This window comes from Ovis aries, chromosome 26 (assembly GCF_016772045.2).
Source record: "Ovis aries strain OAR_USU_Benz2616 breed Rambouillet chromosome 26, ARS-UI_Ramb_v3.0, whole genome shotgun sequence".
Classification (NCBI taxonomy): domain Eukaryota; kingdom Metazoa; phylum Chordata; class Mammalia; order Artiodactyla; family Bovidae; genus Ovis; species Ovis aries.
In genome coordinates this window covers 37,887,411-37,907,740 of record NC_056079.1, presented here as the reverse complement: position 1 = coordinate 37,907,740, position 20,330 = coordinate 37,887,411, and the positions used below count along the sequence as shown (strand labels likewise).

The 20,330-nt window shown below is 44.0% G+C and overlaps 1 protein-coding gene across 9 annotated transcripts in view; it reads right to left on the bottom strand.

Annotated features, from left to right (window-relative positions):
• Positions 1–20,330, bottom strand: part of PSD3 (pleckstrin and Sec7 domain containing 3) — a 590,582-nt gene that overhangs the window by 374,743 nt on the left and 195,509 nt on the right. The window lies entirely within an intron of this gene.

Below are 20,330 nucleotides of genomic sequence, written 5' to 3'. Positions count from 1 at the left end.
CCTAAAACAGATCTAGATTTATGAAAGAACCGGGAGGCAGAAACACACGCCCATGGTTCTGAAACTGAAGGAAGAAGACCTAGGTCCTCAACTGTCTTCGCACCCAGGCCCCTTAGAGAAGGTGGCAGACACACAGTCCCTTTCTCAGGGGCCAGGAAAGCAAGCACAACTCCCACACTCCTCAGCTAAGATCAGATTCTCCATCCCAACTCAGAGAAACCACACCCCATCCAGCTCTCACCAATGAGGACACTCAGACCTGGAGGAAGGTTTCACAAGAAGACAATAAAGTACAGAAATTGATTTTCAAAAACCAAACTGCTTATGTCTAAAGGAACTGTCCTCATTCAAACAGCCACCCTAGGGAAACCACACAAGGAACCCAGAGCAAGTCATTTAGAAATCCTATCTTGAAATAACTTCCAAAACCAGTTTTCACATCATATAAGATAGGAAGTTTCTTAATAGACAGACCTCATGTCTCACTGAAGAACAACTTTTCCCAGCTTGCTATCACATGGCTTACAGAGCAAGCTTTAAAAGTTATGGCTTGACTCAAAAATAAAATCTACCCACAAAAAATTAAAGGTCTGTCACCGCTGAGGATAAGTCTTTAAAATGTAATGGCAGATAGAAATGCAATTCCAAACGGAAAAGATCAATAACATGCTGAGCTACTATCACATCAGAAAAATAAGCACCCAGTCTCCCAAAGTGCCTACTCTGGAAGGATAACATTCATTTAAATCTTTAAGTTTCAATACAAAATGTATTTAGTTTATAAACTTGGGATGTGCAATGCCTTCCAGAGTGGCTTTTGTTCCATTTTGATCCATTTATTAACAGATCTAAGTTTTTAAGTTACATCACAGTTATACAATCTTTTAAAAATCCCTTCCCCATGAATATTTTTTGTTCAAGTGTTCCATGAAGTGAAAATGAAGTCGCTCAGTCATGTCAGACTCTTTGCAACCCCATGGACTGTGGCCTACCAGGGTCCTCTGTCCATGGGATCTTCCAGGCAAGAGTACTGGAGTGGATTGCCATTTCCTTCTCCAGGTTATCTTCCCAACCCAGGAATTGAACCAGGTCTTCCGAATTGTAGGCAGCCTCTTTACCATCTGAACCACCAGGGAAGCCCATGAAGTTCCATGAAGTACACTATCTTAATTATATCCTGAAAACTAAACAGCTAAATTTAGATTCAACAGGCAGTCAGTTAAAAAACAAAAAAAATGACTGCAGTATTATCTTCAACTGCATGGAAATCCAGAGCACAATGTAAATTTGTGGGATGTCCACAAAACATTACCAATTCCTGGTGCAGGCAGACTCAGTAATGAAACACAAACTATCCATGTTTGTTTTAGGCCTTGTTTAAAATTTATTTTATAACAATGGTATCTTATTCATGGCCTTTTCTAAAGAAAGATCACACTATATTTGTTCAGTGTGTGATATTCACAGAAATGGACTAGTAAGCAAGAAAAATTCCAGCTAAGATTTTTAGCAATATAGTGAAAACCCCATTAATTAAATGAATTTGATATTCTGAATGTTCATCTTTAAGGAAAATTCAAAATCCAAATTGTTTTAAGGGCTCTCTAATTACTACTAGTCTTGGCTATAACACTCCATGGGCGTCCCTTGGAGTTCAGCTGGTAAAAAATTCGCCTGCAATGTGGGAGACCTGGGTTCGAGCCCTGGGTTGGGAAGATCCCCTGGAGAAGGGAAAGGCTCACTCTAGGATTCTAGCCTGGCGAATTCCATGGACTGTATAGACCTGAATCCCTGTTAACTTACCTATAATTTAAACTGCGTGTGTGGGTGCTAAGTCACTTCAGTTGTGTTCAACCCTTGTGACCTCATGGACTGTAGCCCACCAGGCTCCTCTGTCCATGGGATTCTCCAGGCAAAATACTGGAGTGGGTTTCCATGCCTTCTTCCAGGGGATCTTCCTGACCCAGGGATCAAACCCACATCTCTTATGTCTCCCGCTTTGGCAGGTATGTTCTTTACCACCAGGGCTGCCTGGGAAGCCCATGATTTAAAGTAGGTGGGAGTAATTTAAAGTAAACCCAGGAATCCCCCAAAATTTGAAAATTACAGTCACAAGGAATAAACATTCAAGTGGAAAGGATGGATTATTATTATGGATCTAAAGGCACCACATAGTCTCCATAGGAATGGCCCACAGGAAACTATTTTTAAACTCTCCAAATTATATAGAGCTTTAAGAATTTTTAAGTTTATTACTGCTAATACTATGTGTATATATATATGTATATACACACACATACATACATATATATGTATATATATGCATGATACCTAATTAGTCATAACTATCTAGCTTTCTGAAATGAGAAATACAAATACACACTAAGTATAAAGAAAAACCACCCTCTTCCCCCAGTATATCCAGTCGCTGATAAGCCAATACTTCTCATTTTCTTTTGGGATTAGAGAAACTTCTGTGGGGCTCAGTGAAACCTTCAGCATTTCTAAGTAGATTGTAACCTTTCTATCAGCCAGTCAGGGATGATTTTATCCTTTCATAAACATTTCCCACGTCCTAGCTTTCAACATCTTGGCAAGTTCCTTGTCTAAACTCTTTTTTTTTTTTAACAGTACCTGCTTTGAAATGGTCAAAAGTTAAATCTTTCCTAGAAGAGTCCTCTGAAAATTAATCAGTTAAGGATGTGAAGAAATAACTCCTAACTGCCACATACATAGCATTACCCACCCAGGGAGGGTGCCCCTCAACAAGTACCCGCAGGTCTCAGATGTGCTTGGGGAGGAGGACTGAGCACCGGAACCCTCTCCCATGACCTGAGAACAGTCAAGGAAGGATGCACTTGTCCAGGTTCCCAATTAAAAGCAAGAAACTGACTCAGGTCAGGTTAGGCAGAAAAGTATTTGTTTACCGGCAAGATTGTGGGTAGCTTACTGCCTGCAGGAGGGCTGCAAACTCAGGCTCAGGCTGGGGCCACGCGAGGCAAAGTCCAGCCAAGGTCCCAGCCCAGGGCAGCCTCCCCTGTGGAGCTCTACAGAGCCCTGCTTCACTACCATGAACAGTCACCTCGTTCACCCGGGCTTGCCCCGCAGACTCAATCCACAGGATACTGGCCCATCACCTGGCCCCACTGCCCAACAGGCTAAACAGGCCGGAGCTTGGCACCCCTCTCCTGAGAACCCCATGTAGGGGGAGGCAACACGTGCAACCCCATGGCCAGAGGTAGGCCCGGGAGGGTCTGCCAGCCTGGGGCTTCAGCCAACTTCTCACCTGCCTCTGATTCTCACGAAAAGGGAAGGAGACCAGGCACAGAAAGACAAATGTCGGCCACAGAAGGGTCCAGAAGAAATTACGTGTATGGTATCTTCCAGTACGAATGCACTATGAAGAGCTGCAATAAAGATTTAATGCTTATCACACTAAACAGAGAAGAAAGGTGTGAATTATGTTGATACAAATAATAAACGGTGAACAGCCTATTTGCTCAATCTGTTTTCATGGAGAATGATCTAATGAAAGCTACTCATTAAAACAAATGAAATACAGTATTCGTCTGTCAATGAAGCTCCTCCTTTATTTATGTATTTATTAGATTCATTTATCTACCTAACTTAGGCACGTGAAAACCAAGTGCATTGATTTTCCCCAATGATACCAAGTCAAATATCGCTATCATATTTAGAGCAAAGACTAGGAGAGAAGGGGAGAATCTATAAGAAACTGTCATGTGCAAGCAGATCAGACATTTTCTGATAAGAGAACAAATGTGGAATCAATAGATAGAAGCCACACAGTCAGAGTTTGATTCAACATTCATAATTCCTCCAAATACGCGAAGGAACCCAACGACAGAATGAGTAACTTACACAGCAAAGCAGCAAGCTCACAACCACTGGAAGTATAGGAGCAGATCAGGCAGCTACTGTTAGGAACGCAACGCGGTATGTCGTGTCCTCCCCAAGTTCCCAATGGGATGGTATCAGGAGGTGGGGCCTTTGGGAGGTAATTAGGCCAGGAGAGTAGAGCCCTCAGGAATGGAATCAGTGCCCTTATAAGAAGAGGCCAGAGAGCTGGGTAGCTCCCTTCCCACCACATGAAGACACAGCAAGAGAAACAGCCCCTGTGAACCAGTTTAAGAGCCCTCACTGGAATCCGACCACACAAGCACCTTGATCTGGGACTTCCAACCTCCAGGAAGGTGAGAAATGTTTATTGTTTAAGCCACCTGGTAGGTATTCGTTATAGCAGCCCAAAATGACTAAAACAGCATGAAAGCTGCCAGCACTGAGGAGGCAGGCTAGTTGGTTCAGACTTCTAAAGTCCTATCCAACCTGGGGTCTAAAAAAATGATTTCTATAATCTCAGGGGTGGGGTGGGGGGGAAGGGGTGGGATTAACAAGATAAAATTCTGAATTTGTACTAAAGTAATAGACCAAATACAGGATGGGGCTTCCCTGGTGGCTCAGACAGTAGAGTCTGCCTGCAATGCAGGAGACCTGGGTTAGGAAGATCTCCTGGAGAAGGGAATGGCTCCAGTATTCTTGCCTGGAGAATTCCACAGACAGAGGAGCCTGGCGGGCTATAGTCCATGGGCTTGCAAAGAGCTGGACACGACTGAGTAACTAACACAGGATGGGGTAGACGTGAGTGTTCAAGGCTTGCTCAGGTGACTACCTACCCATCCAATCTTAGATTCCATTAGAAGGGCAGAGGCCAGTACATGGGAGTCCTGCGTTCACCATGGTGTTGCCCATTTTAAAAGGATACGTGCGCACGTGAGTGTCTAGACAGTAGTGACCAGCATGGTAAGACGTGAAAACTGCCGTAGGAGGAGACCCAAGAGAAGGCAAGGACGGCACCGTAAGAAAAGAGACAGAACGAGCGTGAGTCCTCTCAGGCTGCTGCAAAGAGACACCAAACTGCGGGCTTGAGAACCGGGCTTCAGAACTTCCCGCTGGTTCTGGAGGCCGGAAGTCCAAGATCAGGGTGCCATCGGTTGGTTCCTAGCGAAGCCTCTATTCCTGGCTTGCAGTTAATCACCTTCTCACTTTTGTCCTCGTAGGGCCCCTGCAGACAGAGAGAAATCTCCGCGGCTCTTGTCTTCTGAACACCAGTCTTACAGGATTAGGGCCCCCTAATGACCTCATTCAACCTTCATCCCCTCCCTGAAGGCTCTGCCTCCAAACACAGTCACGTAAGGAGTCAGGGCTTCAACATACGAATTTGGTGGGGGACCACATTCAGTCCAACCTCAAGTACATGAAAGACTAACTGAAAATGAACCTGATTTAGTCTCTATTACTCTATAAGGCAAAACGAGAAACAGGGGACAAGAGTTGGACTGGATGAAGTCTAAGTTTCTCTCAACTCTAACACTTATGGCAACAATGATTATTTACAGGATAAGTTATTGGGCACTTCTGATGGGCCAAACTTTGTTCTAAGTACCATCTCACTGAGTCTTTACACCCATTCTGAGGTAAGTGCTGCTATTATGGCCATTCATTGCTCTTTATAAATTAGGCTCCCTCTTGCCCAGTGTCCCAGTGCTGGCCAGGGACAGAAGGAGCCCCGGATCCCAAGCAGTCCAATGCCAAAGTCACCCACTCAGCTTTGAATGTTAACCTGAAAAGCCTCCCCTAAATTAGTAAAAGACAGTAAGTACAACTGAGGAAATAACTCCAGTGATCACCAGAAAATCACCCAGAAGAGAACTAAACACTAGCAACCACATCATCACCAATGCTTATTTTTCTTCCTAGAGAACAGCTGTTTCCTTACAGGGTCAGAGTTCATCTCACCACACACCAAGGAGGCAGGTGGTTATTAAGCCTTCCTCAAACTTTTACCGGGACTAAGAACATCTGGGGTCAGAATTCAAACCAAAGCCTAGGCTATTGCGCATGCAAATCATTTACGTCAACTATACTCCACTCCAGAAGGAAAGGGCAACCCACTCCAGCGTTCTTGCCTGGAGAACCCCAGGGACGGGGGAGCCTGGTGGGCTGCCGTCTGTGGGGTCGCACAGAGTCGGACACGACTGAGGCGACTTAGCAGCAGAGGCAGCAGACTCCGCTCCTGCGGCGCATTCCTTGGCTCAGGTCCTGAGACCTGGGGGTTGGACCACAAGTCACAGGGAGGGCCAGGTATCATCCAAACCTGCCTTCAAGGCCAAGAGAGCCAAGGAGACCAAGTCTTAGGAAACAAAGTCAGGCTTTCCTCCACCAGGTCCTGTGGCCCATTTGACAAATACTAACAGGGCCGCTGCTCCGCTTCCAGGGAACATGCAGAGAGCAGAGTACATGCCACCCACCTAGACCCTCCTCCTGGTGGGAAAGACTAAACAGACAGACGCTCAGCAGGCCTGCGAGCTGTTACATCCAGCAGGTCCTGTCCTCCCGACTACAGCTCAGTACTCCCCTGCTTTTCACTGGAGGAAGGGGTGGACCACAGCGCTAACTGCGGGGTCAAAGAGAAAGAAAAGTGTGAAGCCTTTGTCCTTCAAGGCAAGGAAAGGTGTTATCCGTGCGCTGTTGCCATGGCACTGGGGAACCGGCGGCAGGCATCCCACCACCAGAGCCTAGAGAGACACAGCAGCAGGAGAGGGCAAAGGGCACGGAGGTTTCAGTCCTGGGCGGGTGGCAGGAGGGAAGGAAAGCTGTGCAAAGTCACAGGAGCTGCAACTGGGGACGCGGGAGAGAGCAGAACTAAGGGAAAGGTCTCAGCCTAATCCCTGCTCATTGTCTACACTCCTAGTAGACCAGAGTTCTTAATGGGAGAGTCAGCAGAAAAGTAAAAATAAAAGCACACCTACCTGTGGCTGATTGATGCTGATGTATGGCAGGGGCCAACACAAGGTTGTACAGCAATTATTCTCCGATTTAAAAAAACACCAAATTTCCGGAGTATTCTATATCACATTAGAATGTTTCTACTTAGATATTTCCTGAAAATTCTGTTTGGTCAAAATGCACCTTAGGTTTCAACCAGCTAACTTTCCACCGAAAGTAAGAATATCTTAGACAGGTAGCCCCCGGAGTGAGGTAGCCCCTGGAGTGGGAGAAACCTGTGCTGTGAGGTCAGGCAGAACACATCCTCTTTCTGCCACGCACAACCAGGGGAGCCTGGATAAGTTACTTGGCCTATCCAAGCCTTGCTTTATGTGTAAGATTAAAACAGAAAGAAGGAACAGGCCTAAAGGCTGACTTTTAATTGTAAGTTTATAAGTATTCATTCCCCAGCCTTAAACATTTCTAATATCTGTAATGTCTGCTCTAACATGATCAGAAATAGGAAGGGAAGGCAGCTTGCACCACTGGGGTTACAGAATCGAAAAAAATCATACAAGGTCAAAATCTTCCTTAAGGCATGAAGAGGCAATTGGCAAAAGAAGAAATAATAATAATGATCCTCATAATCATACAGAAAGTAATCGCACCTCTAACTAATAATCAGAGGAGTACATTTTAGCCAAGTTTTTTAAATCACACCAAGTACTGTCATCAGTTACTGGGACACAGCACTCTATATTCTGCCATCAAGGTACACACGATCTGTCCAGACAGAAACAGAACAATATGAATCAAAGTCTTAAAAATGTGGATTCCCTTTCATCCACCACTTACAATTCTAGGAAATTTTCTAAGAAACTACTAAGTGAATATTCTTGACAGAAGTGTAATGAAAAACTGGAAGCCACAGGCCCACCATTCAGGTAAATCTCAGTATTTCCATATAATGGAAAATACACAGTCCATATAATGGAAAATACACACACAGTTATTAAAAATGCTTATGCTGCAAAAATATTTACAAAGCATAGGAAAGCTGAAGGGCTAATACTCTTATTTTATGAAGAGCTCATAAAAATCATTAAGAAAAAAAACTATCTGTGAAATCGGATCCTTATCTTACACCATACACAAAAACAAACAAAATGGACTGAAGTCTCGGCTGTAAGAACTGAAACCATAAAAATCCTAGAAAAATACATAGAGGGTAAGCTTCCTGACATCAGCCTTGGTGATGATTTTTTGGATTTGACAACAAAAGTGAAGACAACAAAAGCAAAAATAATTGATTAGGACTACATCAAATTAAAAATCTTCCACACAGGAAAGGAAACCATTCATGGAACGGCACCCTATGGAATGGCAGAAACTATCTGCAAATCATATATCTGCTAAGAGGTTAGTATCCAAAAGATATAAAGATCTCATACAACCCAACAGCAATAAAACAATCTAATCTAAAACTGCAAAGGAACCAAGTAGACATTTTTCTGTAAAAGACATAAAAATGGCAACAGGTGTGTGAAAAGATGCTCAACATCACTAGTATTTAGAGAACTGCAAACCCAAACCAGTGAGATACCTCACAACTGTCAGAATGGCTACCATGAAAAGGACAAGGAAAACAAGTGTTGAAGAGCTTGTGGAGATAAGGGAACCTCTGTGCACTGCTGGTGGGAATGTAAACCGGTGCAGTCACTATGGAAAACAATATGGAAGCTCCTCAAAAGATTTAAAATAGAGCTACCATACAATTGCACTCATCTCACACGCTAGTAAAGTAATGCTCAAAATTCTCCAAGCCAGGCTTCAGCAATACGTGAATCGTGAACTCCCTGATGTTCAAGCTGGTTTTAGAAAAGGCAGAGGAACCAGAGATCAAATTGCCAACATCCGCTGGATCATGGAAAAAGCAAGAGAGTTCCAGAAAAACATCTATTTCTGCTTTATTGACTATGCCAAAGCCTTTGACTGTGTGGATCACAATCAACTGTGGAAAATTCTTCAAGAGATGGGAATACAGACCACCTGACCTGCCTCTTGAGAAATCTGTATGCAGGCCAGGAAGCAACAGTTAGAACTGGACATGGAACAACAGACTGGTTCCAAATAGGAAAAGGAGGACATCAAGGCTGTATATTGTTACCCTGCTTGCTTATTTAACTTCTATGCAGAGTACATCATGAGAAACACTGGGCTGGAAGAAACACAAGCTGGAATCAAGATTGCCAGGAGAAATATCAATAACCTCAGATATGCAGATGACACCACCCTTATGGCAGAAAGGGAGGAGGAACTAAAAAGCCTCTTGATGAAAGTGAAAGTGGAGAGTGAAAAAGTTGGCTTAAAGCTCAACATTCAGAAAACGAAGATCATGGCATCTGGTCCCATCACTCCATGGGAAATAGATGGGGAAACAGTGGAAACAGTGTCGACTTTATTTTTTTGGGCTCCAAAATCACTGCAGATGGTGACTGCAGCCATGAAATTAAAAGACGCTTACTCCTTGGAAGAAAAGTTATGACCAACCTAGATAGTATATTCAAAAGCAGAGATATTACTTTGCCGACTAAGGTCCGTCTAGTCAAGGCCATGGTTTTTCCAGTGGTCATGTATGGATGTGAGAGTTGGACTGTGAAGAAGGCTGAGCGCTGAAGAATTGTTGCTTTTGAACTGTGGTGTTGGAGAAGACTCTTGAGAGTCCCTTGGACTGCAAGGAGATCCAACCAGTCCATTCTGAAGGAGATCAACCTTGGGATTTCTTTGGAGGGAATGATGCTGAAGCTGAAACTCCAGTACTTTGGCCACCTCATGTGAAGAGTTGACTCATTGGAAAAGACTTTGATGCTGGGGGGGATTGGGGGCAGGAGGAGAAGGGGACGACCGAGGATGAGATGGCTGGATGGCATCACGGACTCGATGGATGCGACTCTGAGTGAACTCCGGGAGTTGGTGATGGACAGGGAGGCCTGGTGTGCTGCGATTCATGCGGTCGCAGAGAGTCGGACACGACTGAGTGACTGAACTGAACTGATGCTCCAGCAATTCCACTTTTGCATGCTTATCCAAAGAAAATTAAACACTAATTCAAAGACAAATGTATCCCGTGTTCACTGCAGCATGACTTACCATAGCCAAGATTTGGAAGCAACCTAAGTACCATCAAAAGATGAAGATGTGATGCACGCGCGCACACACACACACACACACACACACACACACACACACACACCCAGAATATTACTCAGCCATAAACAATGAAAAATAAAGAAATCTTGCCATTGGCAACAACATGAATGGACCGAGAAGGCATTATGCTAAGTGGAATAAGCCAGAAAGAAAGACAAATATCATATGATTTCACTTGAATGTGGAATCTAAAAAACAAAGCAAATGAACAAACATAACAAAACAGAAACACAGTCACAGATGCCGAGAACAGACATCTGGCTGCCAGACGGGAGGGAGAAGGATGAGCACAGCAGATGAGGGGATTACGGGGTATTAATTTCAGTTACAAAATCAATTAGTCAGGGGGATGAAAGGTACAGGTGGGGAATATAGCAAATAATTGTGTAACATCCTTGTATGGTGACAGATGGCAACTAGACCTATCACAGTGATCACTCTGTAATCTATAGAAATAGCAAATCACTACGTTGTGGTGTTGTTGTTGTTGCTTAGTCACTAAGTCATGTCTGACTCCTTGGAAACAATGGCAACAATGACAGACTTTATTTTCTAGGGCTCCAAAATCACTGCAGATGGTGACTGCAGACACAAAATTAAAAGACGCTTGCTCCTTGGAAGAAAAGCTATGACCAACCTAGACAGCATATTAAAAAGCAGAGACATTTCTTTGCTGACAAAGGTCCATCTAGTCAAGGCTACGGTTTTTCCAGTAGTCATGTATGGATGTGAGAGTTGGACTGTGAAGAAAGCTGAGCACCGAAAATTTGATGCTTTTGAACTGTGGTGTTGGAGAAGACTCTTGAGGGTCCCTTGGACAGCAAGGAGATCAAACCAGTCAATCCTAAAAAAAATCAGTCCTGAATATTCATTGGAAGGACTGAGGCTGAAGCTTCAATACTTTGGCCTCCTGATGTGAAGAGGCCACTCATTAGAAAAGACCCTGATGCTGGGGAAAGGTTGAAGGCAGGAGGAGAAGGGGACGACAGAGGATGAGATGTTTGGATGGCATCACCGACTCAATGGATATGAGTTTGAGCAAGCCCTGGGAGTTGGTGATGGACAGGGAAGCCTGGCGTGTTGCAGTCCATGGGATCACAAAGAGTTGGACACGACTGAGCGACTGAACTGAACTGAACCAGAGATGGACTTTAGAGTAAAAACAAGTCAACAGAATATGTCTTCCTGAGGACCTGTAAGTCAGATACCACGTTAATACCTAAGAACACAACTGATACCCAGCAGCTGGGTATCAGCTGGTAACTGCCTTCAAAATTCTGTGATTCCACCACTGCTCACTAAGGTCACCAAACAAGAAAACCAACCAGGGGAAAAGCATACAGCATCTCTGTTGCTGCTCAGTCACCAAGTCGTGTCCGAGTCTCCGTGACCCCATGGACTGCAGCACACCAGGCTTCCCTGTCCTTCACCATCTCCGGGGGTCTGCCCAAGTTCACGCCCAATGAATTGGTGATGCCATCTAACTGTCTTATCCTCTGTCATCAGAGTATTCAGGGTTGCAAACTAGTCTATGTCATGTACCCCAATGTTCATCTGTTTATCCTCCTGCATCCTGAAGATCTGTGGTACATATACACAATGGAGTACCAGGCTCTGATGAGATGGATGAAAACTCCAGTGAAGTTGGCTCTTCGACATCAGAGTGTGGACCAAGAGATGATGCGCATCAGTCCTTTCAAGAGTATTCAGGGTTGATTTCCTCTGACTGGTTTGATCTCCTTGCTTTTCAAGGGATTCTCAATAGTCTTCTCCAGCACCACAGTTTGAAAGCCTCTTTATTTCTCACTAAATATTTCCAAATATACTGCAAAGAAGTATATCCATTTAGATCCTGGCTCTAATTTTTATTTTTTATACATTGTAAGTAAAAACAGAATTCTGCCATTCTTTCTCTTCATAATGAGAACCTCTTATGTGAGGTCAACAGAGTCTTTTCTTCAGCAGCATATTCTTCCTCGACAAGAGAAGTTCAGGCATTTGGACTAATAGAATCAAGAATGTCTTTCACTCCAAAAAAAAAGAGAAACTACTGTTTTGATATGCTCTGTCCAATTTTTCTTCCAAGAAAAATATTTGTGTTATTTTACTACTAATATTTTTTATGAGTTTCTTATGAGTAAAGCATTTCTTTGGTATTAAATAAATCACGCTTTTCAAAGTACAAAAGAACTCTCTTCTACCTTATAAAGTGCATTCATGAAGAAAGTAGGTCATTATGTCCTTAATTGTATAAAAAAAATCTTTTTCTCTGCTATGAAAACAAATCTCCAAAGGACTGAGAGGTAGAATAATATCCTACGTAGACATCAGATTTAGCCTTGATTCAACTAATTAAATAAGAAATATGTATTATTTATTCATATATGGTGTAGCAGATATTAGGGAAAAGTCAAAAGTATAACAGGTTCCCTGCCTGCAAAGAGTTTACAGTCGCACAGGAAAATCAATGCATACACAAAATGAAGTCTAGGTTAGGTATTCATATTTATGTTTGCCAAACACTACATGATTCACTAGGGACGTGAGTGAGACCCCACCTCTGCCGTAACGCTCTCACAAGCTGGTGGGGCACCAGGACCGCGGGACCCAGGTACATCGAGCCTGCCAGCTCTCAGGACAACCTCCACTGCGCTGACGGGGGCAAGCCCGGTGCCCTTCTAGGAAGGAGGTGGCGTCGGGATAAAGGGGAAGGTGAGGAGATGGGGGCACCGCATCTCACGGTCAACTCTGGCCATTTCCTGTGTTGCGGTATTTTCTGTCAAGTAAAACCAGGGCCTTGCGGATTTGTTTGGTTGGTTTTTATTAGTCTGAAATTTTTTTTTTTTTTTTTTTTTTTGGTGAATTTAGTCCATACACATCTAAAGTAATTACAAACACAAAGGGGTTTTTATCTATCAACTTATGCTGTGCTATCTGCCCATCTATTTTACTTTAATCTCCTTTCTGGCTTCCTTTTGAAGTGATTTATTATCCCACCTGATGCAAAGAGCCAACTCATTGGAAAAGACCCTGATGCTGGGAAAGACTGAAGGCAGGAGGAGAACAGGGGATGAGATGGCTGGAAAGCATCGCTCACTCGATGGACATGAACTTGAGCAAACACCAGGAGACGGTGAAGGGCAGGGAACCCTGGCATGCTGTGGTCCATGGGGTCACAAAGAGTCGGACATGACTTAGAAACTGAACAACTATGGCAAATTATCCCATGTCCCCACAAGTTTGAAAGCTATACACTTGGTTTCTTTTCTTTTATCATCAGAAATTACAATAAAATATATCAAGTTCATCAATCCTTTCTTTCTTCCATCTGATCCTAAAACTCTTTCAACACTACTTACACATTCTTCATCACTCCATTTCCAACTCGGACACTGGAATTCAGCCATAGTGGATTTGCCTGCAGTTCCCTGAAGATCTTACACAGCCCCTCTGGCCTTTGCACCCAGCTGTTCCCTGTACTCGGAGAAGGCAATGGCACCCCACTCCAGTATTCTTGCCTGGAAAATCCTATGGACGGAGGAGCCTGGTAGGCTGCAGTCCATGGGGTTGCACAAAGTCGGACACGACTGAGCGACTTCACTTTCACTTGTCACTTTCATGCACTGGAGAAGGAAATGGCAACCCACTCCAGCGTTCTTGCCTGGAGAATCCCAGGGACAGGGGAGCCTGGTGGGCTGCCGTCTATGGGGTCGCACAGAGTCAGACACGACTGAAGTGACTTAGCAGCAGCAGCTCCCTTTACTTGGAATGCCCTCCTTCCCCCCGACCCCGCTTCTCCTCACACCTGTTCCCAGTCTGGCTGCATCCTGCTTACCCCCTGGGTCCCTGTCTCTCAGTAACACAGCAGCTTCGCTCTGTTCCATCCGCCCTCCCTCCCCGGCATTCAGGCACAGCACGAGGACTGCTGGCCACCGGGGCCGCCCAGCTCACTGTGCGCCTCATGACCGGTGCTCAGTAAACATTTGCTGGATGAACAAAAAAGTGAACAAAAGTATCAAACATACAAAAATCAGGATGAAAGCAAAACAGGCCACAGATGAAAAACAGTCCCTTCACTGCAGAACAAAAAGACGACATGGTGATACGGAGGCAGGCTCTGGTGCCAGACAGAGAGATTTCAAAGTCTGACTCCCTGCTTACCAGAAGGCGACCTTCCACAAGTGTGTAACTTCCCTGTGACTTTGGAAAAGGAAGATAACAAAATAGCCTCATTAGTTTAGTATAAGGAATAAATAAGCTAATACTTGAGCAGCACTTAAAACACTTTTTGTTAAGATTCTGTCTACATGTTTACAATAGAGGCTGAATGTCTAGTTGTTAAACAGCATAATTAAGCTAAAACTGTGATTAGATTCTTATTTAAAACCTGGTCATACATTAATTTACCATAAGGCCTTGACACGATTAGGTACAGACCTACAGCCCATGAGGACAGTATCACTGTATTTCAGTACTGGAAAACAATCAACATAGATCCTTTAAGAAGTTAAACAACATTAGGTACATGCATTAAAATACAGGAAAAGGGAGTAATAATTTATCTTTTAAAGTATTCCATCAAAATACAATCTAAAGGAACCATTTGAGCTTTAGAAGAAACACATTTCAATTTTTTATTGAGATGATAATATGTTTGTGAATTCTGTCATCTTACTGAATTTTATTATAATTCCATAATTGTAGCTATATAAAGTGTTATGCTACGTGCTATGCTCAGTTGCTCAGTCATGTCCGATTCTTTGCGACCCCACGGACTATAGCCAGCCGGGCTCCTCTGCCCATGGGATTCCCCAGGCGAGAATACTGGAGTGGGTTGCCATTTCCTCCGGGAGATCTTCCCAATCCAGGGATCGAACCCAGGTCTCCCGCATCGCAGGCAGATTTTTTACCATCTGAGCCACCAAGGAAGCCCGTAAAAAGTGGTAAGTGTTTTAAAATGTCTACATTATCCAAAAATATTATCCAAATAGTGAAATTATCCATTATTATCCCATAAGACAGATGACAAGTGAAAGTCACTCAGTCGTGTCCAACTCTTTGGGACCCCCATGGACTACAGAGTCCATGGCATTCTCCAGGCCAGAATACTAGGGTGGGTAGCCTTTCCCTTCTTCAGGGGATCTTCCCAACCCAGGGATGGAACCCAGGTCTCCTGCATTGCAGGCAAATTCTTCACCAGCTGAGCCACAAGAGAAATCAAGAACACTGGAGTGGGTAGCCTATCCCTTCTCCAGCACATCTTCCTGACCCAGGAATTGAACCAGATGACAAATTAAAGAATTATTCTGGAGTTTTCTCTCTAAAATAATAAAATATTAGCATGATGTGTTTTAACAGCATGTAAAGGTCTCAGAATCAATTCTATTTCTCTATTCTGTTCCTGAATTTGGATGACAATTCATTCTATTACATCTTCTATTTTTCCTAATTAAATATTAATCACATATTTAATTAAATTTTCCTGATTAGTTTGATTTAATGAATATCTTATGACTCTGAGTTAATAATCACATTTTATCAAGCTTTGTTCTCGATAATCTACCTCATTTTATTACCCAAAGTTCTCTTTTAAAGACGAAGAAATTCCAGTTGTGCCTTAATCCCCTCACCCACGGGCAGGTACAACAATAGGTCGTTAAAATACTCAACTATAATAATGCAATAAAGGCTAATTAACTGTGAAAAGTCACACAGAATCAGGCAGTTTTTATTTTAAAAAGAAAATTATTTTGATCCTTTCATATACATAGACTAACTGAAATTAGCTTAACAGTAGAGGTCCTTAGGTTTCTTGGAGAAACTGCATTAATAAGTAGATAAAAGTTATTATAATTAAAATTTAACTACAACATATACAAAGTCACCTGGATATAGTTTTATTTTCCCCTTTGGTATTTAGATTCTTTTCTTATTTTTGTCTTGTTTTGCTTCTGCTATCAGATCCTGAGTGCCTATGGTAGCATGGTAGTACTATACTTACATGGATTACCTCATTTAACACTCAGAGCATTTCAGCAAGGTTGGTATTATTACCCCATTACACATTATAAAATATACTCAGGGATGAAAGGGTTCCGAAAGGCCTGTCTGGCTCTTTACCTCACTATACATTTTTATCAAGCCCATCAGCTCTTATCTGAGGTAAAGAGAGGAGTCAAGTCATCATAGAATAGTCAACGTTTTGAAAGTCTCAAAAGCCATCTTTGAATATTCTGTTCATCGGATTCGTGTGTGAGAGTGTGCATACACACACACACACATACACAGACATAATGCTCTTTTGAAGAGTTAGACGCTATACTTGCTGCTGAGTGCCTGCTTTAAAGGATTCCTTAACCCCAGTAGGCCTGATCCCGCCATCTGTGAGGCTGTTCCTCGAAGGGAAGACAACCGGGCCAGCAGGGAGAAGAGGAGGACTGCACTGCCACCATCCCGTACTGGCTGCGGACACTTGAGGACACCCGCTAACTCTCCTGAAGCCACACAACGTGTCCACCACACGAGCGCCCCGGCGGGGACGGCAAGGCTCACCCTGCCTACCTCGGAGCTGATGGCACGATCAAACATCACAGCATGTGTAAAAGAACCTGGCAGATTACACTTAGCACCGTGTTAAAATCTGGCAAAACATTTTCACTTCGCATTTTTATTTTGAAGGATCTATATAGCATTCCTGCTATTATGAAGTATTTTTAGAAGCAAACTCTTTGAAGAGATTTAGTTTATATTTTAAAACTACAGGGAAATGGGATTTTTTACAGGATGTTTTCTTTAAAAAAAAATCTGTTTTGCAAAATGAGCTACCACTGCATGAGCTAAATCTGAGCATACAAACAAAACCCTCTCATTCTTACAAAAATTATTTACATAGTACCTACCATGCACCAAGCAGCTGGGGCAGTAACACTGAATAAACAGAAGTCTTTAACTGCTAGATATCTCTGGACCTTTTGCACCGAACAGTGCCTGACACACAGCAGGCAACACGGAATGGTAGGTAAACAGACCTGACTAAAGGTGCTCTGCTAACCCTGCTCCACTAGAAGAGTGTGCGAAGATGAAACAAAAGCAGAGGAGCGCATCCCCAAACTCCCAAGTCAGCCCGCCTCTCTGTTGTCAGAGGAACGAAATTGAAACATGAAAATCAGGCAAAAAAAAAAAAAAATCTGTAATTTTAAAAATAAACTCCCAAGTGTAAAGCCTGCTTTTCACCAATCAAATAAATCAGGGAAGGCAGCATTTCTAGGCCATTACCCTTGGGCTGACATGGCATTTACAAAATGGCTTAACTAATTAGTCTAATCACCACTTCTGTTCCACATGGTTGTAGCCGCCTAATTACCCAAGTCAAGAATGTCCACCCAACCCCCGTAGGCCAAGCCCCTCCACAGCTCTAGGTCCTTAAACAGTTCTGTCTCGGGAACATTTAATGACGCGACCACATATTAAACGCAAGGACTGATGTAAAAGTAACCCCAAAGTGTAGGGGCTTTTTTCCTGAGAAACTTAAGGAACAGACTAACAGTTAATAGGCCTCCAGAAGCATGCAAATAAGAGTATGGAAAATAACTCTGGTTTCTGAGAATCTTTTAATCATCCGTTTTTAAAATCTGGAGTAAACGGAGAAACGAGAGAACAAAAAGCATTGTAGCCCAGGTGGTCAGGACGTGCTGGGGCAGAGCCGGCCGTCTGGCCTGCAGAGCCGCCTGCCAGGCTGGGCTGAGCAAACACAGCGGTGAGCCGAGTCAGAGAGACCGGTACCCCAAGCGCCTCCTGAGCCCGGTGAGGCGGGCTTCCAGGCCAGGAGCACATTCTGGGAAGAGGATTTGTTTGCCCTGTAACCTCAGAGAGCTGGGCCACTGAACTGATTTCTCCCAGTTTGGGCCTCTTTTCATAAGCACTTCAGAGTAAGATTTTTAGTAAAGGAGAAACAAAAAGAGAGACCAAGGAACTGAGAAAGCAGCACCAACGGTGCAGAGACCCCGGAAGAGAGGACATGGCTAGTTATCTGACATTTTGTTGTGATTTCACTATTTGGAATAAATAAGATCAAAGAAAAAAGAAACAATTTGTTTCAGGCAGAAAAAAATTACCTGAAAGAACAAAAACAGGGTAGCTGATTTAATGAGAATACCAGGGATTAGCACCACAGTTTGAAAGCATCAAACTGATGCTTTTGAATTGTAGCGCTGGAGAAGACTCTTAACAGTCCTTGGACTGCAAGGTGATCAAACTAGTCCATCCTAAAGGAAATCAACCCGGAATATTCATTGAAAGGACTACTGCTGAAGCCAAAGCTCCAATACTTTGGCCTCCTGGTGAGAAGAGTTGACTCACTAGAAAAGACCCCAATGCTGGGAAAAACTGAAGGCAGGAAGAGAAGGGGATGACAGAGGATGAGATGGTTGAATAGCATCACTGACTTGATGGACATGAGTTTGAACAAACTCCGGGAACCAGTGAAGGACAGGGAAGCCTGGCATGCTGCAGGCCATGGGGTCCCAGAGTCAGACATGGCTGAACAACAACCACCAGGAATTAGAAAATGGTAAACCTCTATCAAAACATCATCAAGGGCATATACTTCCCTGGAGGGGCAGTGGATAAGAATCCACCTGCCAACGCAGGAGAAACGGGCTGGATCCCCGGTCTGGGACGAGTCCATATGCGGAGGAGCAGCTAAGCCTGGGTGCCACATGAGAAAAGCCACAGCAATCAGAAGGCCCTGCGCCACAACACAGAGTAGCCCCTGTTCTCCGCAACCAGACAAAGCCCTCGAGCAATTGAAGACCCACCGCAACCAAAAATAAATTAATTTAAAAATAAAGTGAAAAGAAGAATAACGCTTAAAAAAATTTTATCTAGGGCAGATTTCTTTATTTTCTATGAAATGCCATTTGCGGTACCTTCTTCCCATGTAATTTATATCATTTTAAACAAGTTTAAAAACCATCAACAAAAAATATCCCAACAAATGGGATCTGTTACTCCTGTAAGCCTCCTCTTGAGGCCCACCCTGGGAGTGGGGTTTAGGCTCAGCTCCCCCTGATCTATTAATATGTTCAACCAGTGCCTATTATACATGCCAGGACAATGCAAGAATCAAGAAGAAAAAGGAGTCAGGTCTCATTCTTGTTCTCAAGAAGTTTATAGGCTGGGTGGGAAGAACCAAGTAACATGAAGCAGTATGCAATGGGACAGCTGGATCTCAATTCCAGAAGCTCCATCCGCTGGGCTAAGGAAGCCAGAAACCTGTCCTCCCTCCTCTCCTTACATCCCACCACTCAGCAGGTTGTGTTGACCTACACAGACCGTGGCTCACTCACTTTTCCACTTGTTTGTATTCCCATCCAAACGACTTCCATGTCTCTCCCACAAATGCCTCCTAAGTGTTCTCTCTCTTCCTTCCCACCTTGGAGAAAGGAGAGGAGCACAATCGTTTTTAAAGGCTAAACTGCTTCCCAGGTGGCGCGGTGGTAAAGAATCTGCCTGCCAAAGTAGGGGACTTGGGTTCTATCCCTGGGTCAGTGAGGATGATCCCTCAGAGCGGGAAATGGCAACCCACTCCAGTATTCTTGCCTGGGAAATCCCATAGAGAGAGGAGCCTGGTGGGCTAGGGTCCCTGGGGTTGCAAAGAATCGGACACGACTGAGCGACTGAGCATGCACACAGGTACAGACTGTTAAAGCCCCTGCAACAACTTGACTCCCCATGTTTGTAGGACAAAATCCAAGCAGCCTACTTCACTGCACAGTCTGGCTTCAGCTCACCTTTCCACTTCCCCTCCCTCCCTCCCTGTCCTCCTTTCCTCCCTCCTCTCTTGGCTGGGCTGCAGGCCTCTGGTTTTTCCTGCGCTCAGCTCTTGCCTGCCCCTGGCCTGTACACTGCCAACCCTCCATATGGCATACGCTTCCTCTGGCCAGCCCCATTTCATCAGCCTCGGACAGCTGTTGTTTCTGCCGGCCCAGCACTCTTTCTTCTTAGAACAGAAAACCTTTTCTTCTTTAAATAATCTCTCCTCCATTCTCACTCCATGCGTTAGGCTTAAATTGACATCTTTCCCTCATCTCCACGCAGGGTCAAGCATCTGGGCAATGTGACGCAGACTTAGCCAAGGCACTGGCCACAGGGACAGACACATAACTCAAGCCAGGCCTATCAAAACAAAGCCCAGAGATTTGGGGGGAGATACAGGGAAGAGGCATGTGCTGGGCCAGATGATGGGTAACGAGTGGGACCATACACCCAGCAGAGGCTATGCTGCGGCAAAAAAGTGTTTGGCGACAGGCTCTATCCCTCTCTAATTCAGTCCT